At 44.3% G+C, this 27,782-nt stretch overlaps 1 pseudogene; it reads right to left on the bottom strand.

The window, feature by feature from the left end:
- The window catches only part of LOC141147321 (protein mono-ADP-ribosyltransferase PARP14-like), a 148,552-nt pseudogene that overhangs the window by 86,060 nt on the left and 34,710 nt on the right, over window positions 1-27,782 (bottom strand).

Genomic DNA, 27,782 nt, shown 5'->3' with positions numbered 1-27,782 from the left:
GCTATCTTGAATAAAATTAACCCTTCACTCCCCAATAAATGCTGGAGATGTGGGGATGAACCGGGCACACTGTTACATATTTTATGGTCATGCCCAGCTATTCAACCATTCTGGACGCAAGTCCGAGAACTCACTGAATCAATATCGACCTATAACTTAGACCATTCCCCAACCCAATGCTTGTTTCATCACTCAGATCTGTCTACGCCATACTACCGTAAGACACTGATCTTAGCCCTACTGAATGCAGCGAAAATGTGCATCCCTAGACACTGGGGTACGTCTCATGCTCCGACCATCCAAGAATGGTTCACACAAATTAATAAAATAGCTGAAATGGAAGAACTCATTTCAATCTCACGAGACTCCCCAGCTAGATTCTCCAAGACGTGGGCTTGCTGGACTCACTTTCGGTCAACCGACAGATACCTAACACTGATGAAATAACCCCCGACCTGATACTGCCCAACTGAGACCACCACCCACCACCCGCCATCTACACTATTCAATCCTCTCAGCCCCACCACTCATATACTTCCTCTCCTTCCCCAGATGACGTAGACCCCCCACCCCTAAACAAGGGACGAGTATGGGGGGGTCGCACGTCGAAATCAGCTCAGTACTACTCTCCGAGAGTAGAGATCGGACAAACCTGACCTACTTCACCATAAAACAACACCAAACCGAATTTACACCACAAATGGCGGAGACCGAGGAGACATACACCCCTCCATCTCCCTCGATCTCTCCCCTCCCCCCCTTCTAGTTCCCTCTCCCCCCCCCTCACTTCCCTTAGATCACCCCCCCCCCCTTTTTCTTTCCTTCTCTCCTTTATTTCTTCTCCCTTTTTCATTTATTTCTCAATGTCCACATACAACCCTTCTAAACCCCTTGTACGGTATGGATCTCCTAGCAGAGCTCCCGACCAATACCCCTACTTTATTTGTGGATTGAATTGTCATACAAACCCCTACGCCTTCACCCAATGAGTGGGGATCCTCCCCCAAAAATTATAACAGCAACTTGGAAGGAGGGATGGGAGAGAAAGAAGGGGGAAAATAAGAAGAAATATTTTATGTCACCATAATCAACACCAACCCCTCGACAGTCACTTCAGTGTAATAATGGATTAGCCCAAACCCCCCCAACATACATATACTACAAAGCATCAACCAGAGATTCTCTGTTATAGCCGATTCAATGTTACATTTGTCTCATTTGTAAGAATTTATGTCTTTTCTCCACCTCTTGTACATCTGTATGATGATACTGTTATACTATTATATTATGTTACTTTTCTTTCAATAAAAATCAATTTTGTAAAAAAAAAAAAAAACAAGTTAGATGTGTAATTTATGCTCCTAGAACACCTGATGGTGCTCCCTGCATGTTGGGCCTCTCTATGTGGCCAGGCTGTGAAAAAGTCTCACATGTGGTATTGTAATACTCAGGAGGAGTAGCAGAATGTGTTTTGGGGCATCATTTGTGGAATACACATGCCATGTGAGAGAAATAACCTATTACAATGACAATTTTGTTGAAAAAAAAAAATCTTCATTTTGCAAAGAATTGTGGGAAAAAATGACAACATCAAAAAGCTCATCATGCATCTTACTAAATACCTTGGAATGTTTACTTTCAAAAAAGGGGTTATTTGGGGGGTATTTGTACTTTCCTGGCTTGTTTGGGTCGCAAGAAATGAGATAGGCCACCAGTGCATCAGGTGTGATCAATTTTTTATGATTTGCACCACAACTTGTAGACGCTCTAACTTTCACAAAGACCAAATAATATCCACTAATTTGGGTTATTTTTACCAAAGATATGTAGCAGTATAAATTGCGGCCAAAATTTATGAAGAAAAATTAATAATTTGCGAAATTTTATCACAGAAACTAAGAAAAATTTGTTTTTTTTTTTATTTTAATTTTTTTTTTCATTTATAGGGCAAAAAATTAAAAACCCAGAGGTGATCAAATACCACCAAAAGAAAGCTCTATTTGTAGAGAATTTGTAAATAATGACAAAAAATGAATTTGGGTACAGTATTACATGACTGAGTAATTGTCATTCAAGTGTTAGAGCACTGAAAGCTGAAATTTGGTCTGGGCAGGAAGGGGGGTTAAGTGCCTAGTAGGCAAGTGGTTAGGTCTTGCATATTTATTTACTTTAATAAATAGTTGTTGTTAAGGAGCGGGCGGCCGTCCGTCATCCCTAACAACCAGTAAACAACGTGGTTTTGAAGGAACAGGTGGCTGTAGCATCCTTAACAACCGATGAGACATCAGCAGTTAGCGGGTCACCAGCCAGAATTGTTGAGAAGAGACCCTCGTCCCCATGTTGATTTGGGTACTCCCCAATGTTGAGGGGTATGTGGCCTGGTATGATTTTGGGGGGGGGGGGTGCTCTCTTGTCCCCTCCCTTTCCTGACCTGCTGGGCTGCATGCTCGGATAAGGGTCTGGTCCCACACCATTTTTTTTTTTAATTTGGAGTGGGGTTCCCCTCAAAATCCATTCTAGACCATTCTAGGGCCTGGTATGCATTGGGGGGGAACCGCATGCCTTTTTTTTGTGACTTTACAATTGCTGGCAATGTTTATTTTTTAGATTCAGCGGGGAACCCTACTGAGATCTGATGACTCGTTGGTTGTTAAGGACGTGGAAGCTGCCCGCTCATTAAAGTGATTGTAAAGGTTAGTTGTTTTTTTTTAAATAACAAACATGTCATAATTATCTGCTCTGTGCTATGGTTTTGCACAGAGCGGCCCAGATCCTCCTTTTCTGGAGTCCCCTGGCGGCCCCCCTTGCTCCTCCTCTTCGGCGAATGCCCCTATGGAGAGCCACTTTCCATGGGGGTACCCATGTGGTCATGCTCCCAAGTCCTGCTGCTGCGTCCATTGACACAGACAGCAGGACTTGGCCCCGCCCCCAGCTCCTGTGTCACTGGATTTGATTGACAGCAGTGGGAGCCAATGCTATCAATCTATCCAATGAGGACCTGAGACAGTGGCTGGAGTGGGTGTGCTCATCCCCATTGCTGGAACGATCGGGATCAGGTAAGTAAAAGGGGGGCTCTGAGCACAGAAGGTTTTTCACCTTAATGCATAGAATGCAAACCTGGAGACTTTACAGCTTCTTTATCATAACACATGCCTGAAACACTACTTAATGTATTTAGTTATTTATTTTCATCCGTGAATGGATTTTAACAGCTGTTTCTGTGGTATTTACAGAGCATTTTTAGCATTTCTTGGTAAATAGTGAATTGGTAGTTTCAGGATTGCATGAGATATTTAGGCAAATACTTAAATATCTCATGTGAGTTCATTCGCTGAATGGAGCCCATTATGGGGAAAGAAAACCAGGGGGTAGCCAGTAGCTCACTGGGGTGTATGGACTGGGAAAGCTCTGTATGAGAGCAAACACAGAGTCCCTCAAATAGCTGACTCACCTCAATGAGGTGTGATCCTGATAATCAGCCAAGCATACAAAAGAAAAGGGTGAAAAAGAGCCGGTATCCACGCAAGTCCACACTGCTTCCAGGCTGGGTGAGCGGACCTGATGGTCCATGCACCATACTCCTATGCTGTGTCTTTTTGTACTTCAGTGAACACTGGTCACACTGAGAACAATATCCCATGCTATACGCTGGACTGATATCCTAACCACTGTTATAGTGTTAATTATATATGACCTCACTGCATCACTACTACTCAGCTTCACCCTCCTGTGGAAAACTTTGGACTTGGGATACATACTTGCACTACATACGGCACGTTAGTGCCTGGAGTTGCTATCCACGGTGGTCATAGGAAAAACTTGCCCCTCCCCCCTTGCTGCACTCGTAGAGCGCCATTTTTGCTCAACCATCCCGTACACTGTGGGAATATTCCTTATCTATGGTGTTTTAACAGTGATTTCACTTCACCATAATGTTAGGTGCTCTATCACCCCAGGGATGTTATGTTGACATATCTATGTGTGTGGATTTTTATGATGCAGCCAGATCTTGATCAGACAATGTTGTCTATTTTATTTTTTATTTTTTTACTGTGGGGCTGGTGATGGGATTTTTATCCGGTGTTTTTTTTATTACCATTTGATATTTTTGTGTAATAAAGTTCCCTTATCTATAAGCTGCATGGTCCCTAGTAATTACTGCAGGGGAGGCTCTCTTTGCACCTTTTTCTTTCATGGAGGCCATTATGGCCCGGCAACTGCAGAAAGTTGAAATCTCCAGAATCAGGCACACCGAGATAAAGGCTCATCCTGTATATTATTCTTATCCACCTCTTCCATCCACCTCCACTGTCCCTACCTCTGTCATCATCCTCCTTCTTCCTTCCATCCCCACTCTCCTTCTCTTTGTCATTATCTTCCTTTTCCATCCATTCGTCCTTCTCCGCTGTCCTCCCATCTATCATCATCCTTCTCCTCTTCCATCCTTCATCCCCACTTTCCTCTCCTCTGTCATCACCTCTTCCATCCAGATCCAATTTCCATCCTTCTATTGTCATCCTTCTCCAATATCCAACCCCATTGTCCACTGTCATCATCCTCCTCCTGATCCATCAGCACTCTCCTGCCTTCTATCATCCTCCTCCTCCTTCTCCATTAATGCCTCTGTTTTGTCACATATGGCGACCCATCACATTTGGCCACCCGCCATATGCGTTCCAACACTGTTGTAAGACACCACTTTGCCACAGGGCCCCTTGGCACGCTTTGGGCACGGCCTCGCTTTGCTCGGCATAATTATAATCTAACTCTATGTCCACTTGGATGGTGGGGCTTGAACCTGGACTCAGGGGTGTGGTCACAAAATTCTGCGCAAGCGCAGATCGCCACAGTTTTGGAACGCATATGGCGGCATCGCGCATGCGCATACCAGCGTGTAGCCGAATGTGATGGGTCATGTCATATGTGATGAAATACCTCTTCTCTCAACATTATTCTCATCTCTGCACCCTGGACAGATTTATTATATAACATAAAACATATTATATTTCTTACATTAAAAATGACACACTAATAAAATGCACCTATTACTAACAGAAAATACACCCACTCCAAATTTACACATCTGCTAGAATACACAGTAAGGCCAAAATTATGTAGACCCCTTTCCAAATGATGGAGTTCAGGTGTCTCCAGTAAGGCATCCTGGTAATCCTCCATCATACAAAGACATTGCAGATTATTGTGCTCTTCCAACCTTGTGATAACAGTTTGGTGAAGACCCTTTTCTGTTCCCCCATGACTGTGCCCCACCTCAGTGTACAAAGCACCATAAAGACATGGTGTGACCAGTTTGGTGTGGAGGAACTCAAGTGTCCTGCACCTCATCCCTACTGATCACCTGACCTCAACCCTACTAAACACTTTTGGGATGAATTGGAATGCCAATGGTGAGCCAGTTCTTCTCATCCATTGTCAGTATCTGACCTCACAAATGGGCTCAAATTCCCACAGACAACCTCTAAACTGGTGTGGAAAGCCTTCCCAGAAGAGTGGAGTATGTGGGAGGAACTGGGGGTGTACAACTCCATATTAATGGTATTGATTCTGGAATAGAATTTTCAACAAGCTTATGTAGGTGTGATGGCCAGGGGTTCACAGACTTTTGGTCATACAGTATATATTAAGTTAAAATCTGATATGAAGCTTGCTTTGTATATTATAAAATTCTGAAAAATAAACTCCTCAGAGCAGACATGGATTCATATTACATAAACATACTTGATCCCGTCCCAGACGACTGTCTGTTGGTGACTCCACTAGCGGCAGTATCAGTGCAGTTTTCCAGTTGACTTGTAAATGTCTGTAAATACATAACAAGAAAATTCCCATTATACAGCAAGAAGAACATATATGTGATACATCTAATGGGACTTTGGAAGTGAAGTTGTGGGCGGGTCCCCCCTTTCACCCGGTGCACACGGGGGCCATTACTCTCACTTCACTCCTCCTCCCTTGGTGTACGCACGCACTAATGCCCGAGACCAGGTGGCACCGCGTTCATGTGAACTCAGCATTAGGGCGGCACCTCAATTTAGAAGTGAGCCGTACACCCAGAGTAACTGTTTCACCACCGCTCTGCACTGCGAACCACTTTGTCCCTTGATACCTACACCTGCATGGAATGTAACAGTTTGAAGGAGACACCACATAGAAAGGTCCAGTTCTACCAGTCCAGCTTTTCTATCACCTCACTCCCAGTGATAGACTGTGGTTCTGTGTGTGCCTGTCAACACCCACTTGCACGACTTCAGAACCAACTGCTGGTTCTTTAGGGATTCCGTCCCGGTAGCTGGGGCACTGATTGCTCAGGTTGGAGGCAATGAATGTCTCTCCTTGCTTTGCACAAGACCCGTCTCCTCTGCCGCTACTGTACTCCCGCTGTCTTGCCATAGCATTCCCCTTTTAGCTTGTTATCCCTAGCAAGGGCATGGCCTTCTGTATTGTCACGTTTTTGGGTTGTGTTCCATATGTGCCACGATAGATCACACAAATACTTAAAAGTACAACTTTTATTAAAAGTAATGACAGATACAGATAAAGTTAAAAAAAATATCAAGAATACCGTATTTATCGGCATATAACACGCACCGGCGTATAACACGCACCACAATTTAGGAGGGAATTTTAAGGAAAAAAAAACTTTTAGGAGGGAAGTTGAAGGGAAAAAAACTTACATTTAAATGCCCATCAATGCAGCCTTCTCAGTGCAGCCTTGCCCCAGTCCAGCCTTGCCCAGTGCAGCCATGTCAGTGCAGCCTTGCCCCAGTGCAGCCATGTCAGTGCAGCCATGTCAGTGCAGCCTTGTCAGTGCAGCCATGTCAGTGCAGCCTTCCCCAGTGTCCATTGCAGCCTTATCCCAGTGCAGCCTTGCAGCTCGCTGAGCTTCAAAATCGCCGACCGTGATTTGAAAATGGCGCCGCCGGCGCCGAAATACTCAGAGCCAGTCCTCGGCTCTTCTCGGCGGCTCTCGTTCACTTTCGGCTCCACTCGGGATGGGCGTGACAGTGAGCGGAGCTATCCGAACCTAGCTGAGTACACTCGGCTAGGTTCGGGCGGCACTCGAGTGAAGCTGAAAGTGGCCGAGAAGAGCCGAGGACCGGCACTGTGTATTTCGGCGCCGGCGGCGCCATTTTCAAATCGCGGTCGGCAATTTTTTAGATCTGACAGCTCAGGATCGCAAGGGATCGGCGTATAATGCGCACCCGCGATTTTCCCCTGATTTTAAGGGGAAAAAAGTGCGTGTTATACGCCGATAAATACGGTACTTAACTAGAGGTGCTTTCTCCTGCCATGGGGTCCCAACATGGCACAGGTGATCAGGACCAGACACTAGCCTCATGGCTGTTCTGGGTGAGACTAACCTATTCTAGTTTGGGCTGTGGTGGATACAGGCTAGTCTGAATTCCGGGTTGGTCAGTGAATGGGGGAAGTAGGGGTGCTGCAGAAGTGGTGGGTTCTCAATTAGGATTGGCAAATTCTGCAGGAAGGGCATTATGGGCACGACGGGCCTGTCTTTGTCTTCTTGTTGGCAGCGGGACATTACTTGTGCTTGACACCTCGCCAGCTTGAACTGCACTTATGGGACTCACCACATCACCATGTGATACTGCAGTTTGGATGTACGACCAGGATGTACTAGGCCGCTGGTGCTTGCCAGTTCACCAGAAGGATGAGTGACACTAGTACTGGCTCTCTGCTCCATAAGAGAGCCCTGCGGTTCTTGCACCTCAACAACAGCAGAAGATCGGGGTCTGGTACGCCTGACCTTGGCAGGGACCACAACTCTGTCGTCAGAGCTATCTGTCAGGGTGTCGCTGCTGTCTACCGGTTCGTATTCTGAGCCTGAATCTGAAAGATGGGTGACTTCCTCGTCACTCTCACCTGTCAGGCTCAGAAACATGTAGGCCTCTTCACTACTGTACCTTCGATTTGCCATTTTGGGCTCTAAATTTACTGGTACAGTAGTGAGACTCACAGGCAAAAGATCAACTGACTGTCACCGACTGCTTGAAACGCTACCAAAAAAACTGTTAGCGTTCTCAGGGATCAGGCCTGACTCTGCGAATGCTGCAATTATGTGTTTTGTAAGTGACAGTGATCGACTGATACTGCACTTGGGTGGGCTGGGCTGGGCTGGGCTGGGCTGGGCTGGGCGGAGGGGCTAAACTCAGGTGCTAGCAGGTATCTGGGCTGATCCCAATAATGCTGCGTTTTTCGGAATCCTAAACTACTGGGGATGCTAAAATAGTTCTGATCAGAGCAAAGATGTCGATCCGTTCAGACACTATACCACTAAAGGGAGGTGTATGGTGCGTGCGTGGGTGTTAGCACTACTGCCACTAATCTGATGCTGCCTGGGGCGACACAGCCCCTGACTGATGCTAAAACCTAACTTATATCACCCGCCGGGTGATCAGGGGGTTAAAACCTTATTTAGGTAATATACGGCGGGTGCCCTGACACTATAAAAAAATCACTAGCTAACCAGCATCACCCGTGACACCAATACGGTGATCACTGGTGACAGGGGGTGATCAAGGAGTTAAACCTTTATTTGGGGGGTTTAGGGGGGTCCTTAGATGTATCTGGGCCTACCCCTAAGTACCCTAACACTGATTATTGTCACAAATGACACCAGTACAGTGATCCAAAAAAAAATATGAACACTGCACTGGGTGACACATTGACAGGGAGGGAAGTGGTTAACTGGGGGGCTAGATCGGGGGGGTGACAAGTGTGCCTATGTGTACTGTGTCAGTGTAGTGTTGGTGCAACTTACTCTGAGATGTCTTCTCTCCTCTCTCTGGAACGGAAAAGAGTTTCTACGAGGGGAGATGACATCGCTTCCCCTGCCTGTGTTCGCACTTACACAAGCAGGGGAAGGATTTCATTAGCCAGTACTGATCAAAAGGTCCAGGCCAGAAATCACTGGCCTGGGCCTGGGGACTGAATGGTTCTGAAGCGAATCCGATTGTCACAGCCGCCATACAAGCTATGATGCTTCGCCCTGCCAGGCCAACCTGCCGCAGGTTGCATAACTGCGGCGGCTGGTCCGGAACGGGTTAAAGAGTAGATAGGGTGACACAGCTCACACTTTCCCAGCACTTGCTCTCTGTGGTCACTGATCCCAGCACCACCTCTTCAGGCACTGACAACCCATCTGGCTGCAGCTGTCTCTTGCTCTAGCCCTCTAGGCTAACTTCTCCACGGTCCACCCAGACTAAACACTCACCAGCCCACCCAGCTGACTCTCAGGAGATTTTCCAGATGTGCTGACCTGCTCCCGCTGTCCTCCCTACTTGCTCTCGTACCTCCATCAAGGGCTTTCTCCGTGTGTTTTGGGGGATGCTTCCAGCACCCAAGCCCCAGACCTAAAGTCACCCACCCAGACTAGGGGGTACCCTGCAAGGGCACCCGACAGCCTCCTCAGCACTCCATCTTCTACCCGACTGCCCTTGCTGGCATGACTCATGCCTATTTGTGAGGTGGCCTGCCCCCTTCCAGCCCCTTCCTGCTGGGGATTGGTCGGGGTCCTCATAAATATGCATGATGGCCCTCCTAGTCTCCACCCACTACATCCAGAACATTATCCAATGTTCCAGAAAATGGAGAGGCACCAGAAGAGCTTCCAGGATGAATCATCCCGACCCCTAAATCACTAAACCCGGACCCAGATTCAACCCAATCCTGGCTCTCAGCCAAGCTGAATTTTCCTACACTAACAACTACTTCTAGCACACAGTAGAGGGTGCTACACATGTTTTTGTTTGTAGCCACTATGCATATTGTCCTATCAGTGTATCCTGTCCAAGCCTGCACTATCATCTCCCCTATTATTTGTCATCTAACTCTCCTGCAGGATGCAAGGGTGGAATTCCTTACTCCTTTATTATTATTGACATGGAATTCTTTCCTACACAGCACCATCTCTGTCTCCAAGCACCTATTGATGGTGGTGTGCCAGCTGGGGACAAGAAACTGGACACCTCACCACCCCAATGGCCATGTGGTAATATACAACCTCTAGACTAAGATTATCACTATAAACATGAGATCTCCATTACCTTGATGGTGTCCATGTCACTGGGGTGAAGGACCAAATGAACTTCTTGAAGACTCTGTATTTTGTTTTTGCAGCTAAACTGGAAAATCTCATTGAACATCACTAAGGCAACCAAATCCTTTGGAAAGCCAAGATTGCCGGTTCCAATAGCTGGAAAAGATATTGACGTCTGCTGGTTCTGCTCTGCCAGCGCCAAACATTTTTTAATAATTGTGCAAAGAATCTGAAACAGAGAGTCCGAGATTGAAGTGTAACTCTGGGCAAGATAAAAAAATACATATTTAATTTGTAATTCTAAAGTGCTTTTCTCCCTGGGGACTAAAAAGGGTTTAGGAAGTGAAGGAACCATCTTGATTATACTCAGGTGAGGCAACTGATCTACCAGCATGTCTTTGGAGTGAGGAAGGAAACCGGAGCACCCGGAGGAAACTCACACAAGCACAAGGCGAAACTTCATGTAAATAGTGTCCAGGTTGGGGTTCAAACAAAGGACCCCAATTCTGCAAGACATCTCAACACAAAAAGGCCCAAGTTTGTGTTTATTTGACTCTATGGGAAGTACTGAAAATGTACTTCTTAAAATACAAAGAGGCAGTGGCGTAGCGTGGGGGGTGCGGGGGGTGCCACCGCCCCGGGCGCAAAATTTAGAGGGGCGCTGTCACGAGTGTGGACCGTCTAGCACAAGGATAAAAGCTCCTGTGAAACGTATGACAAGTCCGCGTTGTCCAGCAACAGTGGCCGTTCTTGCGGTGCGGGCGAGCAGCAGGGGGATTTCTCTCATGGATAGCACTAACTTCCTCCCCGGGCAACAGGCTGACCGGGGACCCAGAGGACGGGCATGCTGCCAGGGAGCCGCTGGAAGGATGAAAGGAGACACTGGCATGGAAGCTAGGGCTAGCAGTCTCTCTCGTCATCTCTCAGCCTCCCCCCTTTCCCTCAGCTACACTGTCTCTCTAAACCCAATGTCTCTCTCAGTGAATCCAAATCACCAGTGTTGCAAAAACACACAACTGTGCAAATATATAAATAAACAACCTCATTTTATATAATTATCAATAAAATGGTAATTCATAGCCATGTTTTTTGGATGCTTTTTATTGATTGTTATATGGAATTGGTTTGTTTATTTATATATTTGCACAGTTGTGTGTTCTTGCAGCACTGGTGATTTGGATTCACTACCCAGCAGGACTATCTTAGAATTATTGTATTTGATGAATTGTTTTATGAAATTTTCTGTACTTTATTTAATTGCTTTATTTGCACAATGAGGTTGAGGTTTCTGTCAGCACTGGTGATTGGGACTCACTAACAGTAGGGTTACTTTATAATATTTCAGTTAATGGAAGCTACATATGTCATATTCACACTATAATACTTGTTGCAGCACTGTGCAGTTGGGATCAATACCCATTAGGGTTTTTTTTTTAACCTTTTTGAATTTTTTCTCTCTCTCTCTCTCTCTCTCTATATATATATATTGGTTTATATATAGATATACCAAAATATATATAGAACATTTTCAAAAAGGTTAAATACAAAACCCTACTGGGTATTGATCCCAACTGCACAGTGCTGCAACAAGTATTATAGTGTGAATATGACATATGTAGCTTCCATTAACTGAAATATTATAAAATCCCCCTTCCTAATGCCTATGATGGCTAACCTCTGTAGAAGATGTAAACACCTATTTTCAGGCTGTCTGGTCATGTTATTCCCTGTGTGAGCCAGTGGTGTATGCAGGAGAGAGGAGGGAGCGCCAACATCAGATGGGACATAGGAACCTATGCATGATGTCACCACTCCAGGCTTTACCAGTCATTGTCAAGCACGCTCTCCTCTCCCCTCGCTGGCTCACACAGGGGATCATGTAACCAGACTGGAGCTAGCTGAAAATAGGTAAGTTCGCGAGTCAGGGGGGAGCAAATTACTTGTCCCGCCCCGGGCGCTGACAACCCACGCTACGCCACTGCAAAGAGGAACTCCAGCCATCTATTTTCTGGATATACTGTAGTAAGAAAGGGCTAGACCCTCTGGAGTGTGGCTTGACTTACTCTTAAAGATTCACATGAAAAAAACAATTCCTTCAATATAATTAATTTTCATTTTCCAAGGACATTTTCCCTTAGCAGAATGAAGTGAAGTTGTGTTGACTTCAATCATCCAATCATGTTTCAGCAAAAATCAATTTTTTAAAATTTTCTTTGCAGGTGAGTTGGAAGCTCTGGTGCACGAGGAGAGCTATGATGTAATTAGTATTGCTGAAACTTGGCTTCATTCCTCACATGACTGGGCTATTAATATTCCTGGCTATGCACTCTTCCGGAGAGACAGGCTAAAAAGGAAAGGTGGCGGGTTCTGTCTCTATGTGAGAAGTGAACTCAAAGAGAGTGTGAAAGAGGACCTGGTTGATGGAGAGTGTGATGAGTCTGAAGCATTTTGGGTGGAACTGCGTATAGTTAATAGTTAATCATTAGAGTTTGTTATAGACCACCCAATGTTAATGAGGAGGTAGACACTCAGCTCATTGCACAGATGGAAAGGGCTGCAAGGGCTGTGAAGGTGATAATAATGGGGGATTTTAACTACCCAGAAATTGACTGGAGTAATGGCACTGCTGAGACAGTTAAAGGGCAAAAATTTATAAACCTATTACAGCATAGCTTATTACTAATGTTCAGATAAAGGAACATCTTGGTAGCAGTGACCATAACATGATTTCATTTGATGTTAGCTGTAAGCAAAATACACATACAGGAAAGATAAAAACACTTAACTTCAAGAGAGCAAATTTTCCAAGGATGAGGGCTGCTCTCCAGGACTTAGACTGGGAGGGAAGATTGGTATCAATGGACACAGAACAGAAATGGGAATTCTTCAAAGTGACTGTTTGTGAACTCACTGCAAAGTATATTCCCATGGGCAATAAGTTTAAAAGTCTCACGGCCAAAGTTAAAAAAGCTATAAACAATAAGAAAAGAGCTTTTAAAAAATATAAAAATGAAGGAACACTAGTGTCGTTTAAATGTTACAAAGAATATAACAAAATACGTAAAAAGGAAATCAAGGAGGCAAAAACTCAAAACGAACGACAGATTGCAAAAGATAGTAGGAAAAACCCCAAAAAATTCTTCAAATATATTAATAGTAAAAAGGTCAGGTCGAGCATGTAAGCCCTTTACAATATAACCTAAAATGGTTGACTGGGAACAAAAAGAAGGCAAACGTATTCAATACTTTCTTCAGCTCTGTGTATATAAAGGAGCATGGGGGAGCTCATGTCCATAATGGGGTGGTAGTGACACAGCCCCAAATAGTCCACAATGGCTCACAATTAATCAGGTCCTGAAATATTTAGACAGAATAAAGGTGGATAAAGCACCTGGACCTGATGACATCCACCCACGGAACCTAAAAGAATTGAGTTCTGTCATTTCAAAGACATTCTATCTAATTTTTAGGGACTCATTAATGACGGGAATAGTACCACTGGATTTGTGTAGGGCCAATGTGGTGCCCATATTTAAAAAGGGAGCAAAGTCTTTACCGAGTAACTATAGATCTGTTAGTTTAACTTCTATAGTTGGGAAGATACTGGAGAGTTTAATAAAAGATAACAGACGAGTTCTTGCTGGAAAAAAATATTTTAAGCAACAGACAGCATGGATTCATAAAAGACAGAAGTTGTCAGACAAACCTGATTTCTTTTTATGAAGAGGTAAGTAAAACCTTGGACAGAGGGGTGGCTGTGGACGTGGTATACTTGGATTTTGCAAAAGCGTTTGACACAGTTCCCCACACACGGCTCATGTGTAAGGTAAAGTCTACAGGCCTGGAAAGATCAGTTTGTAAATGGATAGAAAACTGGCTAAAAGACAGAATTCAGAGAGTTGTGGTTAATGATTCTTCCTCTGAATGGTCTAAGGTTATCAGTGGTGTACCCCAAAGTTCAGTGCTGGGACCCTTACTTTTTAATATCTTTATAAATGATATTGAGTCTGGGATTAAAAGTAAAATTTCAGTCTTTGCAGATGACACAAAGTTATGCAGTGGAATAATGGAAGGATCTGGGGGTTTTGGTAGATCATAAGCTCAATAATAACATGCAATGCCAAGCTGCAGTTTCCAAAGTGAGCAAAGTCCTTTCTTGTATAAGAGAGGTATGGACTCCAGAGAGAGCGACATCATCTGTACAAATCATTAGTAAGACCTCATCTGGAATATGCGGTTCAGTTTTGGGCTCCAGTTCTCAAAACGGATATCGGGGGAACTGGAGAAAGTGCAGAGAAGGGCAACCAAACTGATAAGAGGCATGGAGGAGCTCAGCTATGAGGAAAGATTAGAGGAACTGAATTTATTCACTCTTGAGAAGAGGAGATTAAGGGGGATATGATCAACATGTATAAATATATAAGAGGTCCATATAGTGAACTTATAGTACATAGTTACATAGAACTTATAGTACATAGTTACATAGTAGGTGAGGTTGAAAAAAGACACAAGTCCATAAAGTCCAACCTATGTGTGTGATTATGTCTCAGTATTGCATTGTATATCCCTGTATGTTGTGGTCATTCAGGTGATTATCTAATAGTTTCTTGAAGCTATCAATGCTCCCCGCTGAGACCACCGCCTGTGGAAGGGAATTCCACATCTCTGCCGCTCTTACAGTAAAGAACCCTCTACATAGTTTAAGGTTAAACCTCTTTTCTTCTAATTTTAATGAGTGGCCGCGAGTCTTGTTAAACTCCCTTCTGCGAAAAAGTTTTAACCCTATTGTGGGGTCACCAGTCCGGTATTTGTAAATTGAAATCATATCCCCTCTCAAGCGTCTCTTCTCCAGAGAGAATAAGTTCAGAGCTCGCAACCTTTCCTCATAACTAAGATCCTCCAGACCCTTTATTAGCTTTGTTGCCCTTCTTTGTAGTCGCTCCATTTCCAGTACATCCTTCCTGAGGACTGGTGCCCAGAACTGGACAGCATACTCCAGGTGCGGCCGGACCAGAGTCTTGTAGAGTGGGAGAATTATCGTTTTATCTCTGGAGTTGATCCCCCTTTTAATGCCAATATTCTGTTTGCTTTATTTTTTTTTTTAACAAACAGATGTGCTTTATTGTATCATAAGGAAGAAAATTACAGAATTCCTCTTGTCATAATACAGAACACTACATGACAGATAAGCATGAGCAATCACATATCAGGGTCATACATGTGCAAGAGGTGATACATCAGTATATATTGAAATTGTAGGCAATACGATTACAAAAAGGTATCTCACGTGTCCTGGGACTTCCCCTGCCTCCCCCCCAAACAAGAGACAAATCCACTGTAGCTCCCTAGGATGAGAGCCAAGGAGTCCACACTTTCTCAAATTTCCATGGACAACCTCGATTGATATATGTGATTCTATACATGGGTATAGCTGCCTCGATCTGTGCCTCCCAGGCCGACACGGTCGGGGGAGAAGAGTCTATCCACTTCCTCAATATCTCCTTCTTGGCATAATAAAGTAAAAAGGAAATAAGCAATTTTAGATGATAGGCTCTCTGTTCGTTGTCATGAATCCCAAGAAGGGCCAACTCTGGAGTAATTGGTATGGATACTTGCAGCCTGGAATTTATCTCTGCGAATATCGCGCACCAATATGTTGCTATCAATGGGCATTCCCAGAATATGTGGAAAAAGGTTCCAATTTGACACTTACATTTGTTGCACATAGGGTCTTTGTCAGGGAATATGCAATGGAGTCTCTGTGGGGTGTAGTAAATCCTATGTATAAATTTGACCTGGATTAATTTATCTTTAGATGCAATTACCAGTTTAGGACCATTATCTAGACATTCGTCCCAATCCTCTCTGTCTAATGATGGAATGTCGGTATGCCAGCTGTCCCATAATTTTGCTATTTTAGGAGAGTCCTTACCTAGAAGTACAACATACAAGGTGGATAGGGGCTTAGAGACATCGCCAGACGCCAAGAGTTCTTCAATGGGATCTGCCTGGAGCAAAGGTGCCTGAGGAAACTGAGCCCGTGCCGCATGCCTAAGTTGAAGACATCTAAACCTCATCCCTCTGGGCAATTGGAATTTAGTCATTATTTCCGTAATAGAGAGTAACTCTCCTCTGGGCATAATTTGTTCTATAGTTGTGATGCCAAACCTAGCCCAAAGCTGTGGGTCAGGCACAGTCCGGAAGTGGTTAAGTGCTGGGTTTCCCCATAATGGGTTCGCTGGCGATAATTGGCCCGGTGAGAGGAATCTGCGTCTTGCAGCCACCCACACCCTCCACGTTGCCCGAGTGGGTTCAGGAACTCGCGTATACGCACCCGGTCCTCGATAGGGAAAGTTACGTAGATCAGTAAGGGAGCCCAGATAATTTGCCTCAAGGCAGACTGCAGCATTCCTTTTAGATCCCTGAAACCACCAGTAGGCCGACACCAACATAGCCGCCCAATAATAAACCTGAAAGTTGGGGAGGGCCAGTCCTCCAAAACAAGCAGGCAGCCACAGGGTAGATCGCGCCAATCTGGGGTTCCCACCCCCCCAAATAAAGGTTCCCACCAGACCATCAACCTCCTTAAAAAACGAAACAGGGACCCATACCGGGGAATTTCTAAAAACATAGTTAAATTTAGGTAGCATCATCATCTTAAGGAGGTTGATGCGCCCCAATAGATTTAATGGCAAGTCAGCCCAGGCCAAGCACTTCGCACGCAGCGTACTCAAGATAGGGTTCAAATTTTTAATTATAAAGTCTGATGGGTTTTTTGTGATTACTACCCCTAAATATTTGAACTCCTTCACCCACTGTAGTGGGGAGGATGGTGGCCCAGAGGCAGCCACATCATTCAGAGGGAACAGTACTGATTTGGTCCAGTTGATCCTTATACCAGATAACCCCCCAAAGTTGTCAAAGATTCTCAAGGCCGCGAGAAGAGACGGGCCCGCATCATTCAGATATAGCAGCGCGTCATCCGCGTACAGAGACAGCCGCCCTTCCAACAGACCCACCCGCAGGCCCAGGACATCCGGAGCACTCCTGACTGAAATTGCCAGTGGCTCCAATGCCAGGGCGAACAGGCTGGGGGAGAGCGGGCAACCCTGTCTCGTGCCGCAGAATAAATCAAAGGGCTCCGAGACCCAATTATTTGTACGGACCCTAGCCTTGGGGGCCTGGTACAACAAACGAATGCCATGTATGAACTTAGGGCCAAACCCAAATCTCTGCAATACATGCCACAGATAGTTCCATTCCACAGAGTCAAACGCCTTTTCGGCGCCAAGGGAGGCTATGACTCTAGTCCCTGGATTGTCATTTGGAATGGTAAGATTAGATTGATATCGGTTCCCTTGCCGGGCATAAATCCGGTCTGATCTATACCGATCAGATCTTCTATAACATGGGATAAGCGAATAGCCAGGACTTTCGCAAAGATCTTGGCGTCTACATTAAGTAGCGATATCGGCCTGTATGAGTCACACTCAAGCGGATCCTTACCCGGTTTGGGAATCAACACAATTACTGCCTCGTTCATGGACTCTGGTAAAGATTCTAGGGCCATAAATTTAGATAATAGCGAGGTTAACTTAGGGGCTAGAATTTCACTGAAATTGGAATAGACTTCAGACGGTAGGCCATCCACCCCGGGAGCCTTCCCCCCTTTGAGATGTCCCATAGCGACCTGAATCTCCTCTAGCGAGATATCTTTCTCTAATTCTTCCCTGGCTTCCGCCGTTAAGTTAGGGATGGATAATAAATACAGAAACCTAGCCAGGTCTGAGTCAGACGCCTCAGTCCTGGAGGAGTAGACTTCTCGGAAGTATTCTCGAAAACGAGTATTAATATTTTGGGGAGATGTGATTAACTGGCCGGAGCTGTCCCTAATGGAGCCAATGGGGGTAGCTGGGATATTACCCTTAGCCAACCATGCAAGGAGTTTCCCATTTTTCCCCCCATGTTCAAATACTCTTTGGGCCGAGAAGAGTAGCGCCTTATCCGTTTGTGCCATCCTAGCTGTGGAGAGTCTACATAAAGCCTGTTTCCACTCCCTATATCGGTCATCTCCCGGGTCAGCGACAAAGTCAGCCTCCAAATCAACCGCCCGGCTCTCAAGTTCCTCCAATGCGTGAGCGGATTCACGTTTAAGGCGAGCAATGCTGGTCACGAACTCCCCCCTAGCCCAAGCCTTAAAGGTGTCCCACATCACTGTTGGTGTGGCAGAATCCACATTATCTGTCCAAAAGTTGCAAATGGCAGCCGTGAGGGGCTCCTGTAATCGCTCGTCATTAGCCCAGAGTCTGGATAGTCTCCATAGTCGGGGGCCCGGGGGGGCAGTCAAAGTCAACGTCAGGCAGAGGGGCGTGTGGTCAGATATTCCCCTGGGAAGCACAGAAATGTCTTGTACAAATTGTAAGGCAGAGCATGAGGCATATATCAAATCAATTCTAGATAAAGTTTTGTGAGAAGCAGAATGGCAAGTAAATACCTTTGACGTCGGGTAGATGTGTCTCCAGACATCAGTGAGGGCATAAACATCAGCCCACTGTCTGAGATCCGGAGTGTCACGAGCCGACTGGTGCAACCTATCATGTTCTACCGAGGGGGCCATGTTAAAATCTCCCAGTAAATAAACAAAAGCTGTATCATATTGTACCACAGTTTGCATGATTTCATGAAGAATACTACCATTGGCCGGAGGGGGGATATACAAACCAACCAATACGACATTATTGTCATATATGTTGGCATATAGAATAACAAATCTACCCTCCCTGTCTGTTTTGACCTCCAGAAGCCTAAATGGCAATGTCTTGTGCACCAAGACGCTGACCCCACGGGCATACGTGGAAAACGTGGAGTGGTAATGTTAAGGCAAATAGTTTTGTTACCCTGCAGATGTGTCTCCTGTGTCTCCTGGAGGATACAGATCTGCGGTTGATGCTTTTGCAGGAACTTGAACACTAGGGATCTTTTCACTGCAGTATTAAGACCTCGCACATTCCATGAGATTACTTTAAGTTCAGCCATTGGGTGGGAAAATCGATGAGGGCACACGGATCACCCAACCCGAGGGATCAGCATCTGCACACTCGATTACATACACTGTCATGCATACTCCATTGTCTAGAAACTTTCCCTGTATTGATACCCCAAAGCACATAGAAGGAAAACAAAAAGAAAACAAAAAGAAACTCCAAAAACATTCCCCCACCCCGCATCCCCCATCCCAACCAAGGAATGCTTTGTTCCCCAAACATTAACACCCAATGAAAGGGAGCGTGGACCAGTGGGTGTAGTCACTCGTGGAGATGAAACGTCCACTCAGAGTGGTGAGAGTCTCCGCCACCATAAGCAAACAGAAAAGAGGAGAGGGGTTACCTCCCCAATGTTACCAAGATAATATTAGGCTGTTACCATCAGTTTCCCAAGTATGAGCAAAAAAAATTTTTGTAAAAAAGTAAGGAAAAAATGAAAAAGCAACTAAAATCCATAAAAAGGGTTACTACAACTTCCTCTTCTTAATGAAGAGTTTTCTGGCCATCGGAGGCACTTGCCGCCCCATAATGCAGCATGTACATCATGTTTTCCCAAGAGTTACTAATATAAAAGGGCAATACAGTTGCTGATATGCATGTCAGATTGAGCACATATAGGAGGCAACGTAATTGTGCAGTACTGCGGGCTGCCACAGGAGTCCGCCAAAGGACACTCATTCACACTGCATCAACTGTGGCTGGGAGAGAGGACATTTGAAAGAAAAAATAAAAGAAGAAATATGTCCCCTAAATCACTTCCTGGGACAGAAGCACCACTTCCACGATCGTTCCGGCAAGTCCTCTGTCATTATGATGGCATCAGGTAAGGGTAGGAAAAAAAAACGCACTGTGCTATAACTATTGGCAGTCACAGTTCCTATGTCTCCTGGATTTACCAGGGGTACAGCACTTGAAACTTCTCCTCAAAGAGCATTCCAAAGGCACAACAGGTGCAACATAAACTCACTTGTAAGCTGGTGAGGAAGCCTTTCACAGCATGTTAGAAAGGAATCTGGTGTATCACAGCAGGCATCTGTCAGCGATTCGGAGGGAGCGATTCCAACCACTGGGAGGCATCTCTGGGAGAGGTAAAACATCTTGTAGTCTCCCCGTCTTGTACCCGGAGGCGTGCAGGAAAAAGGATGCTGTAACGAATGCCCTTAAGTTGCATGGCTGCCTTGACTTGATCGAAAGAGCGTCTAAGCTTCTGAGTCTCAACCGAGTAGTCAGGGAAAATGAGTAACTTATTATTCTGGTATTGCAGTTCCCCCTTTACTCTGGCAGCCCGGAGCACCTCATCTCTATCCCTGAAGTTAAGGAATTTCAAAATGAAAGTGCGCGGTGGCGCTCCAGGGGGGCCTGGTTTAGGAGGGACTCGGTGAGCCCGTTCAACCACATAAAATGGTGAAAATTGGGCCGCGGGAAGGAGGCTGCGGAACAATTCTTCAATAAATTCTGTAGGTCGGTGACCCTCAGCTCCCTCCACCAATCCCACTACACGGAGGTTGTTCCTCCTATTGCGATTTTCCGCATCTTCAGATTTGTACTCTAATGCCTTGATTTTGGTATGAAAGGCACGGATGTCCGCGCCATGAGTCTCCGCAGTGTCCTCCACATGGCCCAGGCGTTGCTCAGCAGAGTGTAATCTGGAACGGATTTTATCCATGTCTTGTCTGATCAGCCCTACATCAGACTGAACTGCATCTACCTTGCTTGTAAGGGCTGTGAGAGAGGCTTGGCAGGTAGCTATAGCTGCCAGCACATCTGCCAGACCAGGCTGGGACGAGGTGGATTGTCCTGGCTGCTCAGTCTGAGTCGCCATGTTTATGTGCGCCCCTCTCCCGGCCCCCACGCGGTCTGCATAGGCCGCCACTGGTATCTCTGCCTCTGGGGGGAGTTTTATCTTCTTACCCCTGCCGCTGGACGCCCGAGCCGATCGGCGGCGCATATAGGTAGTTTCTGCTGGTAACACAGCGCTTGATCTGCCTAAAAGCAGGAAAACAGCCTCGGATCCCGGCGGAGCTCTCTGAAAAGCGTCCTCTCACAGCGCCATCTTGGCCACGCCCCTGTTTGCTTTATTAGCAGCAGCTTGGCATTGCATATCATTGCTGAGCCTATCATCTACTAGGACTCCCGGGTCCTTTTCCATCCTAGATTCCCCCAGAGGTTCTCCCCCCAGTGCATAGATTGCATTCATATTTTTGCCACCCAAATGCATTATTTTACATTTTTCTACATTGAACCTCATTTGTCATGTAGTCACCCACCCCATTAATTTGTTCAGGTCTTTTTGCAAGGTTTCCACGTCCTGCGGAGAAGTTATTGCCCTGCTTAGCTTAGTATCATCTGCAAATACAGAGATGGAACTGTTTATCCCATCCTCCAGGTCATTTATGAACAAATTAAATAGGATTGGTCCCAGCACAGAACCCTGGGGAACCCCACTACCCACCCCTGACCATTCTGAGTACTCCCCATTTATCACCACCCTCTGAACTCGCCCTTGTAGCCAGTTTTCAATCCATGTACTCACCCTATGGTCCATGCCAACGGACCTTATTTTGTACAGTAAACGTTTATGGGGAACTGTGTCAAATGGTTTTGCAAAATCCAGATACACCACGTCTACGGGCCTTCCTTTATCTAGATGGCAACTCACCTCCTCATAGAAGGTTAATAAATTGGTTTGGCAAGAACGATTCTTCATGAATGCATGCTGATTACTGCTAATGATACCGTTCTTATTACTAAAATCTTGTATTTAGTCCCTTATCATCCCCTCCAAGAGTTTACATACTATTGATGTTAGGCTAACTGGTCTGTAATTCCCAGGGATGTATTTTGGGCCCTTTTTAAATATTGGTGCTACATTGGCTTTCTCCAATCAGCTGGTACCATTCCAGTCAGTAGACTATCTCTAAAAATTAGGAACAACGGTCTGGCAATCACTTGACTGAGTTCCCTAAGTACCCTCGGATGCAAGCCATCTGGTCCCGGTGATTTATTAATGTTAAGTTTCTCAGGTCTAATTTTAATTCTGTCCTCTGTTAACCATGGAGGTGCTTCCTGTGATGTGTCATGAGGATAAACACTGCAGTTTTGGTTACTGAAGCCCCCCGATTCACTCGTGAAGACTGAGGAGAAGAATAAATTCAGTACCTTCGCCATCTCCCCATCCTTTGTAACCAGATGTCCTTCCTCATTCTTTATGGGGCCAATATGGTCTGTCCTCCCTTTTTTACTGTTTACATACTTAAAGAATTTCTTGGGATTTTTTTTGCTCTCCTCCGCTATGTGTCTTTCATGTTCTATCTTAGCCGTCCTAATTGCACCATTACATTTCCTGTTGCATTCTTTATAAAGTCTGAATGCTGAGGATGATCGCTCAACCTTGTATTTTTTGAAGGCCTTCTCCTTTGCTTTTATATGCATTTTTACATTGGAGTTAAGCCATCCAGGACTTTTGTTTGCTCTTTTAAATTTATTACCCAATAGGATACATTGGCTAATGCCCTTATTTAATATGCTCTTAAAGCAAACCCATCTCTCCTCCGTATTCTTTGTTCCTAATATTTTATCCCAATTTATGCCTTTTAGCAAGGTTTGTAGTTTAGGGAAGTTGGCTCTTTTGAAATTCAGTGTCTTTGTGTTGAGCTATTCACTTTACGGTCAACACTGAGGACACGGGGGCACTCTTTATGTCTAGAGGAAAAATGATTTCATTTCCAAATATGGAAAGGTTTCTTCACAGTAAGACCTGTGAAAATGTGGAATAGACTCCCTCCAGAGGTGGTTCTGGCCAGCTCAGTAGATTACTATAAGAAAGGCCTGGATTCTTTCCTAAATGTACAGAATATAACTGGGTACTGACATTTATAGGTAAAGTTGATCCAGGGAAAATCCGATTGCCTCTCTGGGATCAGGAAGAAATTTTTTCTTGCTGTAGCAAATTGGATCATGGTTTTCTGAGGTTTTTTTCGCCTTCCTTTGGATCAACTGTGGGTATAGGATTGGGTATATGGGGTGGTATGATATTTTTTATTTTATTTATTTATTTATTTTTATGGTTGAACTGGATAGACTTGTGTCTTTTTTCAACCTAACTATGTAACTATGTGATTGGGCATTCTTTGCAAAGAACATTTTTACCACCTTCACTAAGCTAAGTGAAAATGTCCTTTTAAAAGTGAACAAGCTTTATTGCTTCACAGCCTCAATGAATTTCCCACCACACTCTACAGGCCTGAAGGTACCATTTCCGATGTTCCACGTTGGTTGTCCCATTGAGGTGTCACAACATGGAAAACCTCTTGACAGTTGAGATTGCAGCCGTCAGTACTGAACACGGATCCTATTGCCCTCTGAGTGCCAAGACTTGCATTGTTCAGGAGTTGCTGCATATTAGAGCCTGCCCGATTCAGCAAGGCTTTGGATATGGCACCCTTATTCAGATCCAGATCGGCTCCTACACTGTTCACAATGACATCCGTCTGCCATGGAAAGAGAAGATAAGCATTACCAAGTAATTATTCCAGAACTGGAAAGAAAGAGAAGCAAAATTATTATTATGGATTTGTGATTATTATAATCCTTCTACTGTTATGTTTCCTTATAAGGGCATGAATGTACACATTCATAATATACAAATTAGTCCTTTTCAACTTTTTGCTATAGAGGAACTTTTGAAAAAAGGGTGAGGTTTCAGGGAACTCCAGCTAATAATTTCTATATCTACATATGATCCTTACATTGGTGCCCATTGGGAAGAATCCCCCCTTACAGATGGTTAAAAAGATCATTGGTGTCAGTGATTACTTATCTGAGAGGCAGTAATTGCTTATCATTCAAAGAACCCCCGGTGACCTTCAGAAGAACCCTAGGGATCCACTGAATCCTGGTTGAGAAAGGGTAATATACAGCTTGTAATAGAAGCAGTTTATTTTTTACCCTAAGGTAGTGAAATGGTAACTTTCCTGTCAGGTTTCCTCTGCTGTCTGGGTCCAGCTGTGGAGATCTCCTTGATATCCAGTTTGGAGAAAACAATCTCCAAAAGCAGACACAGCATGTAAACAGATTTGACAGAAGTGAGATCCTCTTTTATGTTTTATTGCCATCTGTATCCGTGTTGGGCAGATTTCCCCAAACTTTCTACCATCAAACTTGGACAGGAAGAAAGACTCAACAGAGGTTCTAACCCTTCCTACCTCTATTTGAATTATAAATGTCACACAGTAGAGTCGCACTTTAGCAGGAAAATGCTGAAGAATCTACATACCAAGCAGTCCTCAATGTTCTTCTGAAGCAGCTTGATCTTCAGTCCTTCCTTGGTCATCACAGTGTTGTCATCACCTCTGTTCACTGGCGCTGGTGGGCTCTGTGCTGCTCTTGTGACCGGATTGGGTGCCATTGCTGTAGATGGCACAGTGCTTGTTTGGTTACCAAATTTTTCCTTTGTAACCTCAGAGAAAATGTTGACAGTTTCATCATTCACATCTACAAGATGGATTCTCTGTAAAGTGCTCTGTTGTCCCGGCGTCTCTACGTAGTCCCGAATGGCTTCCACTATGTTTTCAACACATAATTTTAGGGGAAAACCAAAAATACCAGAACTGACAGCAGGAATTGCTATTGAACTGTGACTCTTCTCAGAGGCCAGCTGTAAACTAGTAGTAATTGCCTTCCGTAGAAGCTGTTTTCATCTGGAGGGTGAATTTGATTGCCATCGGGGACCCACTGTATGTATGATTTGTTTGCACGGCAAATTCCTTGCGTCAGTAATTACTGAATCTCCAGTAGACAATCTACCATTATTCCTGATAATCTGATCGCAGTCATCTTGGAGTTTACGTCCTGCTGCATCCAGAATAGCTTTTGCCAAACCGCCACCATGTTTCAGATCTTCATTGGCTGCATTAACAATGACATCTACATTGTGACGGCACAGGTCATCCTTATATACAGAGAGGGTCATTCCTTGTGGAAGAGTTACTTGGAATCTGGGGTTATGAAATAGATTATCTTCTATACCAGCCTCCTCTAAGCGTATCACACAATGGTAATTTGTCCTTGCGGCTGCAGCATGAACTGGTTCATGGATCTTACAAAATTTTTTGGCTCCCGGTTTTTCAATACGCAGAGTATCACTATGAAGTGAGTACAGAATGTCCCTAATGACATTTGCTGCCTCTTGAACCTTCACCCGTGGTCCCGACAGACAGATGCTGTTCTGTTTCTTTGTTACATTTACATTTTTCTTTATTTTTTCCAAAATCTCCTTTCCTGCCTCCCAAATAAATGTCATCTTTGCTGAAGGTTGAACTGGAATTCTTGTCTCTATAGTAGTGTTCTTCTCCAGAAATTCGCTGATTTGTTGGTAACACTTTAGAACATTTGAAGTCAGGCCGGCGATGACTAAATTGTCTACCATTTCAGAAGAAGATTCCTCTATCAGGACTGTGATTTTCTCTGCATTAAACACCTGAAGCAGATGTGAGTGGAGACTTCTCCACTCAGGAGATTTCAGAAGACTTTTGTCTTCAACTAAAAGTTTTCTGTGAAGCAGTATTTCCTTAATTTGGTTTTCTGCTGCAGCAAAGTCTTCCTTTGAATGAGCCATCAGTTTAACATCACCATCATCAATTTCCAGCATTACGTTAATGTTGTGATGTAAAAAGAGCAGAGAGGACATCTCCTCATTATCGGTGGCTATCAGGAACTTGATGAGGTGTGGATTCATCTGGATGGATTTGTTTTTCATTTGTTGTGTGATTATGACTATCTCATATTTGGCGGTGAGCACTTCATCTCTCAGTCCCGATAGATGGACATTCTTTGTTGGCACATCATAGTCGATCCTCAGCTCTGGAACCTGGTCCAGGATTTTCTTCTTCAGGCCGCTGTTACATATAATCTGATAGATGGCTGGAGACATGGGTAAGGTCTCAGTCTTGGTTTGTTTCTTTCTTTCTACCTGTTTGGAGGTTTCCTCTACCAGTTGTCTGAATGTCGGGTTAATCTTTGTAACATCCTCAGACATTCCAGTCAAGAAAACTTTCTCTAAACTAAAGTCAGGTTTGATAAGTACTCCATCATAGGTGGAGCTGCCAACATGTTCTCTAATAGCTTCCCAGACCGACTCATCCATTTTATATTCTATTACTTTGAACTTTTCTATGAGAAGTGAGAATTCATTATAAACCTCTTCCTTCCATTTCAGTACAATCTGTACCACAGACCTGAGATTGGTGGACAATGTGGGAGAGAAGATGAGTTGAAGAACAGGATCCTGGCAGTCTTTATCTGGCCATTTGATCTCACAGTGTTTATTCTTCATCTTCACATCTATGTTGTTCTTTAGTCCTTCATTATTACAGATATGCTGTAATATGTATGGACTGATATTAAACTCTATAGGCTTTGGTATTTCTATACAAGGTCCGTCCTTCCCATACAGTGCTATACTTAACAACGGGTAGTAAGGGTATACGGATATAATTTTGTTGAAAAACACATGATCCTTCTTCAAAACTCTTTTAACATCTGGAAGAGAAAGAAACAAACAGTTGGTTCACAGTGATGCTTTATTTAGTTCTTTGATGTTTTTGGCCAAAAATCATTAGTAAAGCAATGTATAAAGCAACATTTATAAACATACAAAATCATAGGTGTGCGCAGCTTATTGCATTAGGGTGTGCACCCTTAAGCTCAAACACACATGCATGTGTATGTGCCTACATATATATGCCCCCGACACATTGATCTCCCTGCCGGCACAGTGAAAGAGAAGATCATAGACACTTCTCTTATGGCAGAGCCAGTAAGAGGGAGATCTTTCCGATGTTCCTGCTGCTACACAGAGCGATAACACTAATGCGCATGGGGTGATTAGGGTGTGCCTGGGCACACCCGGCACACCCTGTGCGCACGCCTATGTACAAAATATAGGCTTGTTTACTAAGCTTGTTTTAATAAACCTCTAAAATGGTCACTACACCCCCAGGGTAGGAATCCCTTCACCTGGGAAATCAATCCAAGAGGGATGGGCAAGTGTAGACAATAGACCTCTATTTCAGGCGAAATATAGAGGCAGCAAAAAGACTGTAGGAAAATATAAAAGAACAACATAACATCAAAAATGAACACAAAACATTGTATTCACGTGATGCATAGACTGTTTACCCCTAGATCAAGCATAGATCTACGACAACCATCATGTAGGCATCAAACGGTAATGTATAAAGAATAATTTATTGTGGATAGAGTGTCATGTGTTGATGAAAGACATTTTTTACTGTCGTGTATGCATACAATTGGTTAGATGGTCTATATTTGGCTATTCTAGATGCATTGTTAACTCATCAACTTACAGAAGGCCTGAACTGGAACTTTTTTTTTCCTGAATATGGAACCTACCATTCCAACTATATGAAGGTTCACCATACTCCCTCTTTCCCTCCGCCTATTTAACTAGTATTGTTTTTATACTAGAACCATTGTGGTATGTATTTTATGGGTGTCACCACATGATAATTTATCAACATTAAATTATTCTTTATACGTTTATACATACACAGAAGCTTCAGTGGCCACCTTTTCTGTGCTCCCCTGCTCACCCAGGGATCTATACCTTTTGATGCCTACATGATGGTTTTCGTTGATCT

Source organism: Aquarana catesbeiana, linkage group LG06 (genome assembly GCF_042186555.1).
Source record: "Aquarana catesbeiana isolate 2022-GZ linkage group LG06, ASM4218655v1, whole genome shotgun sequence".
NCBI lineage: Eukaryota > Metazoa > Chordata > Amphibia > Anura > Ranidae > Aquarana > Aquarana catesbeiana.
Note: the sequence above shows the minus strand (reverse complement) of the source record. Positions and strands in the feature narration are given on the sequence as shown.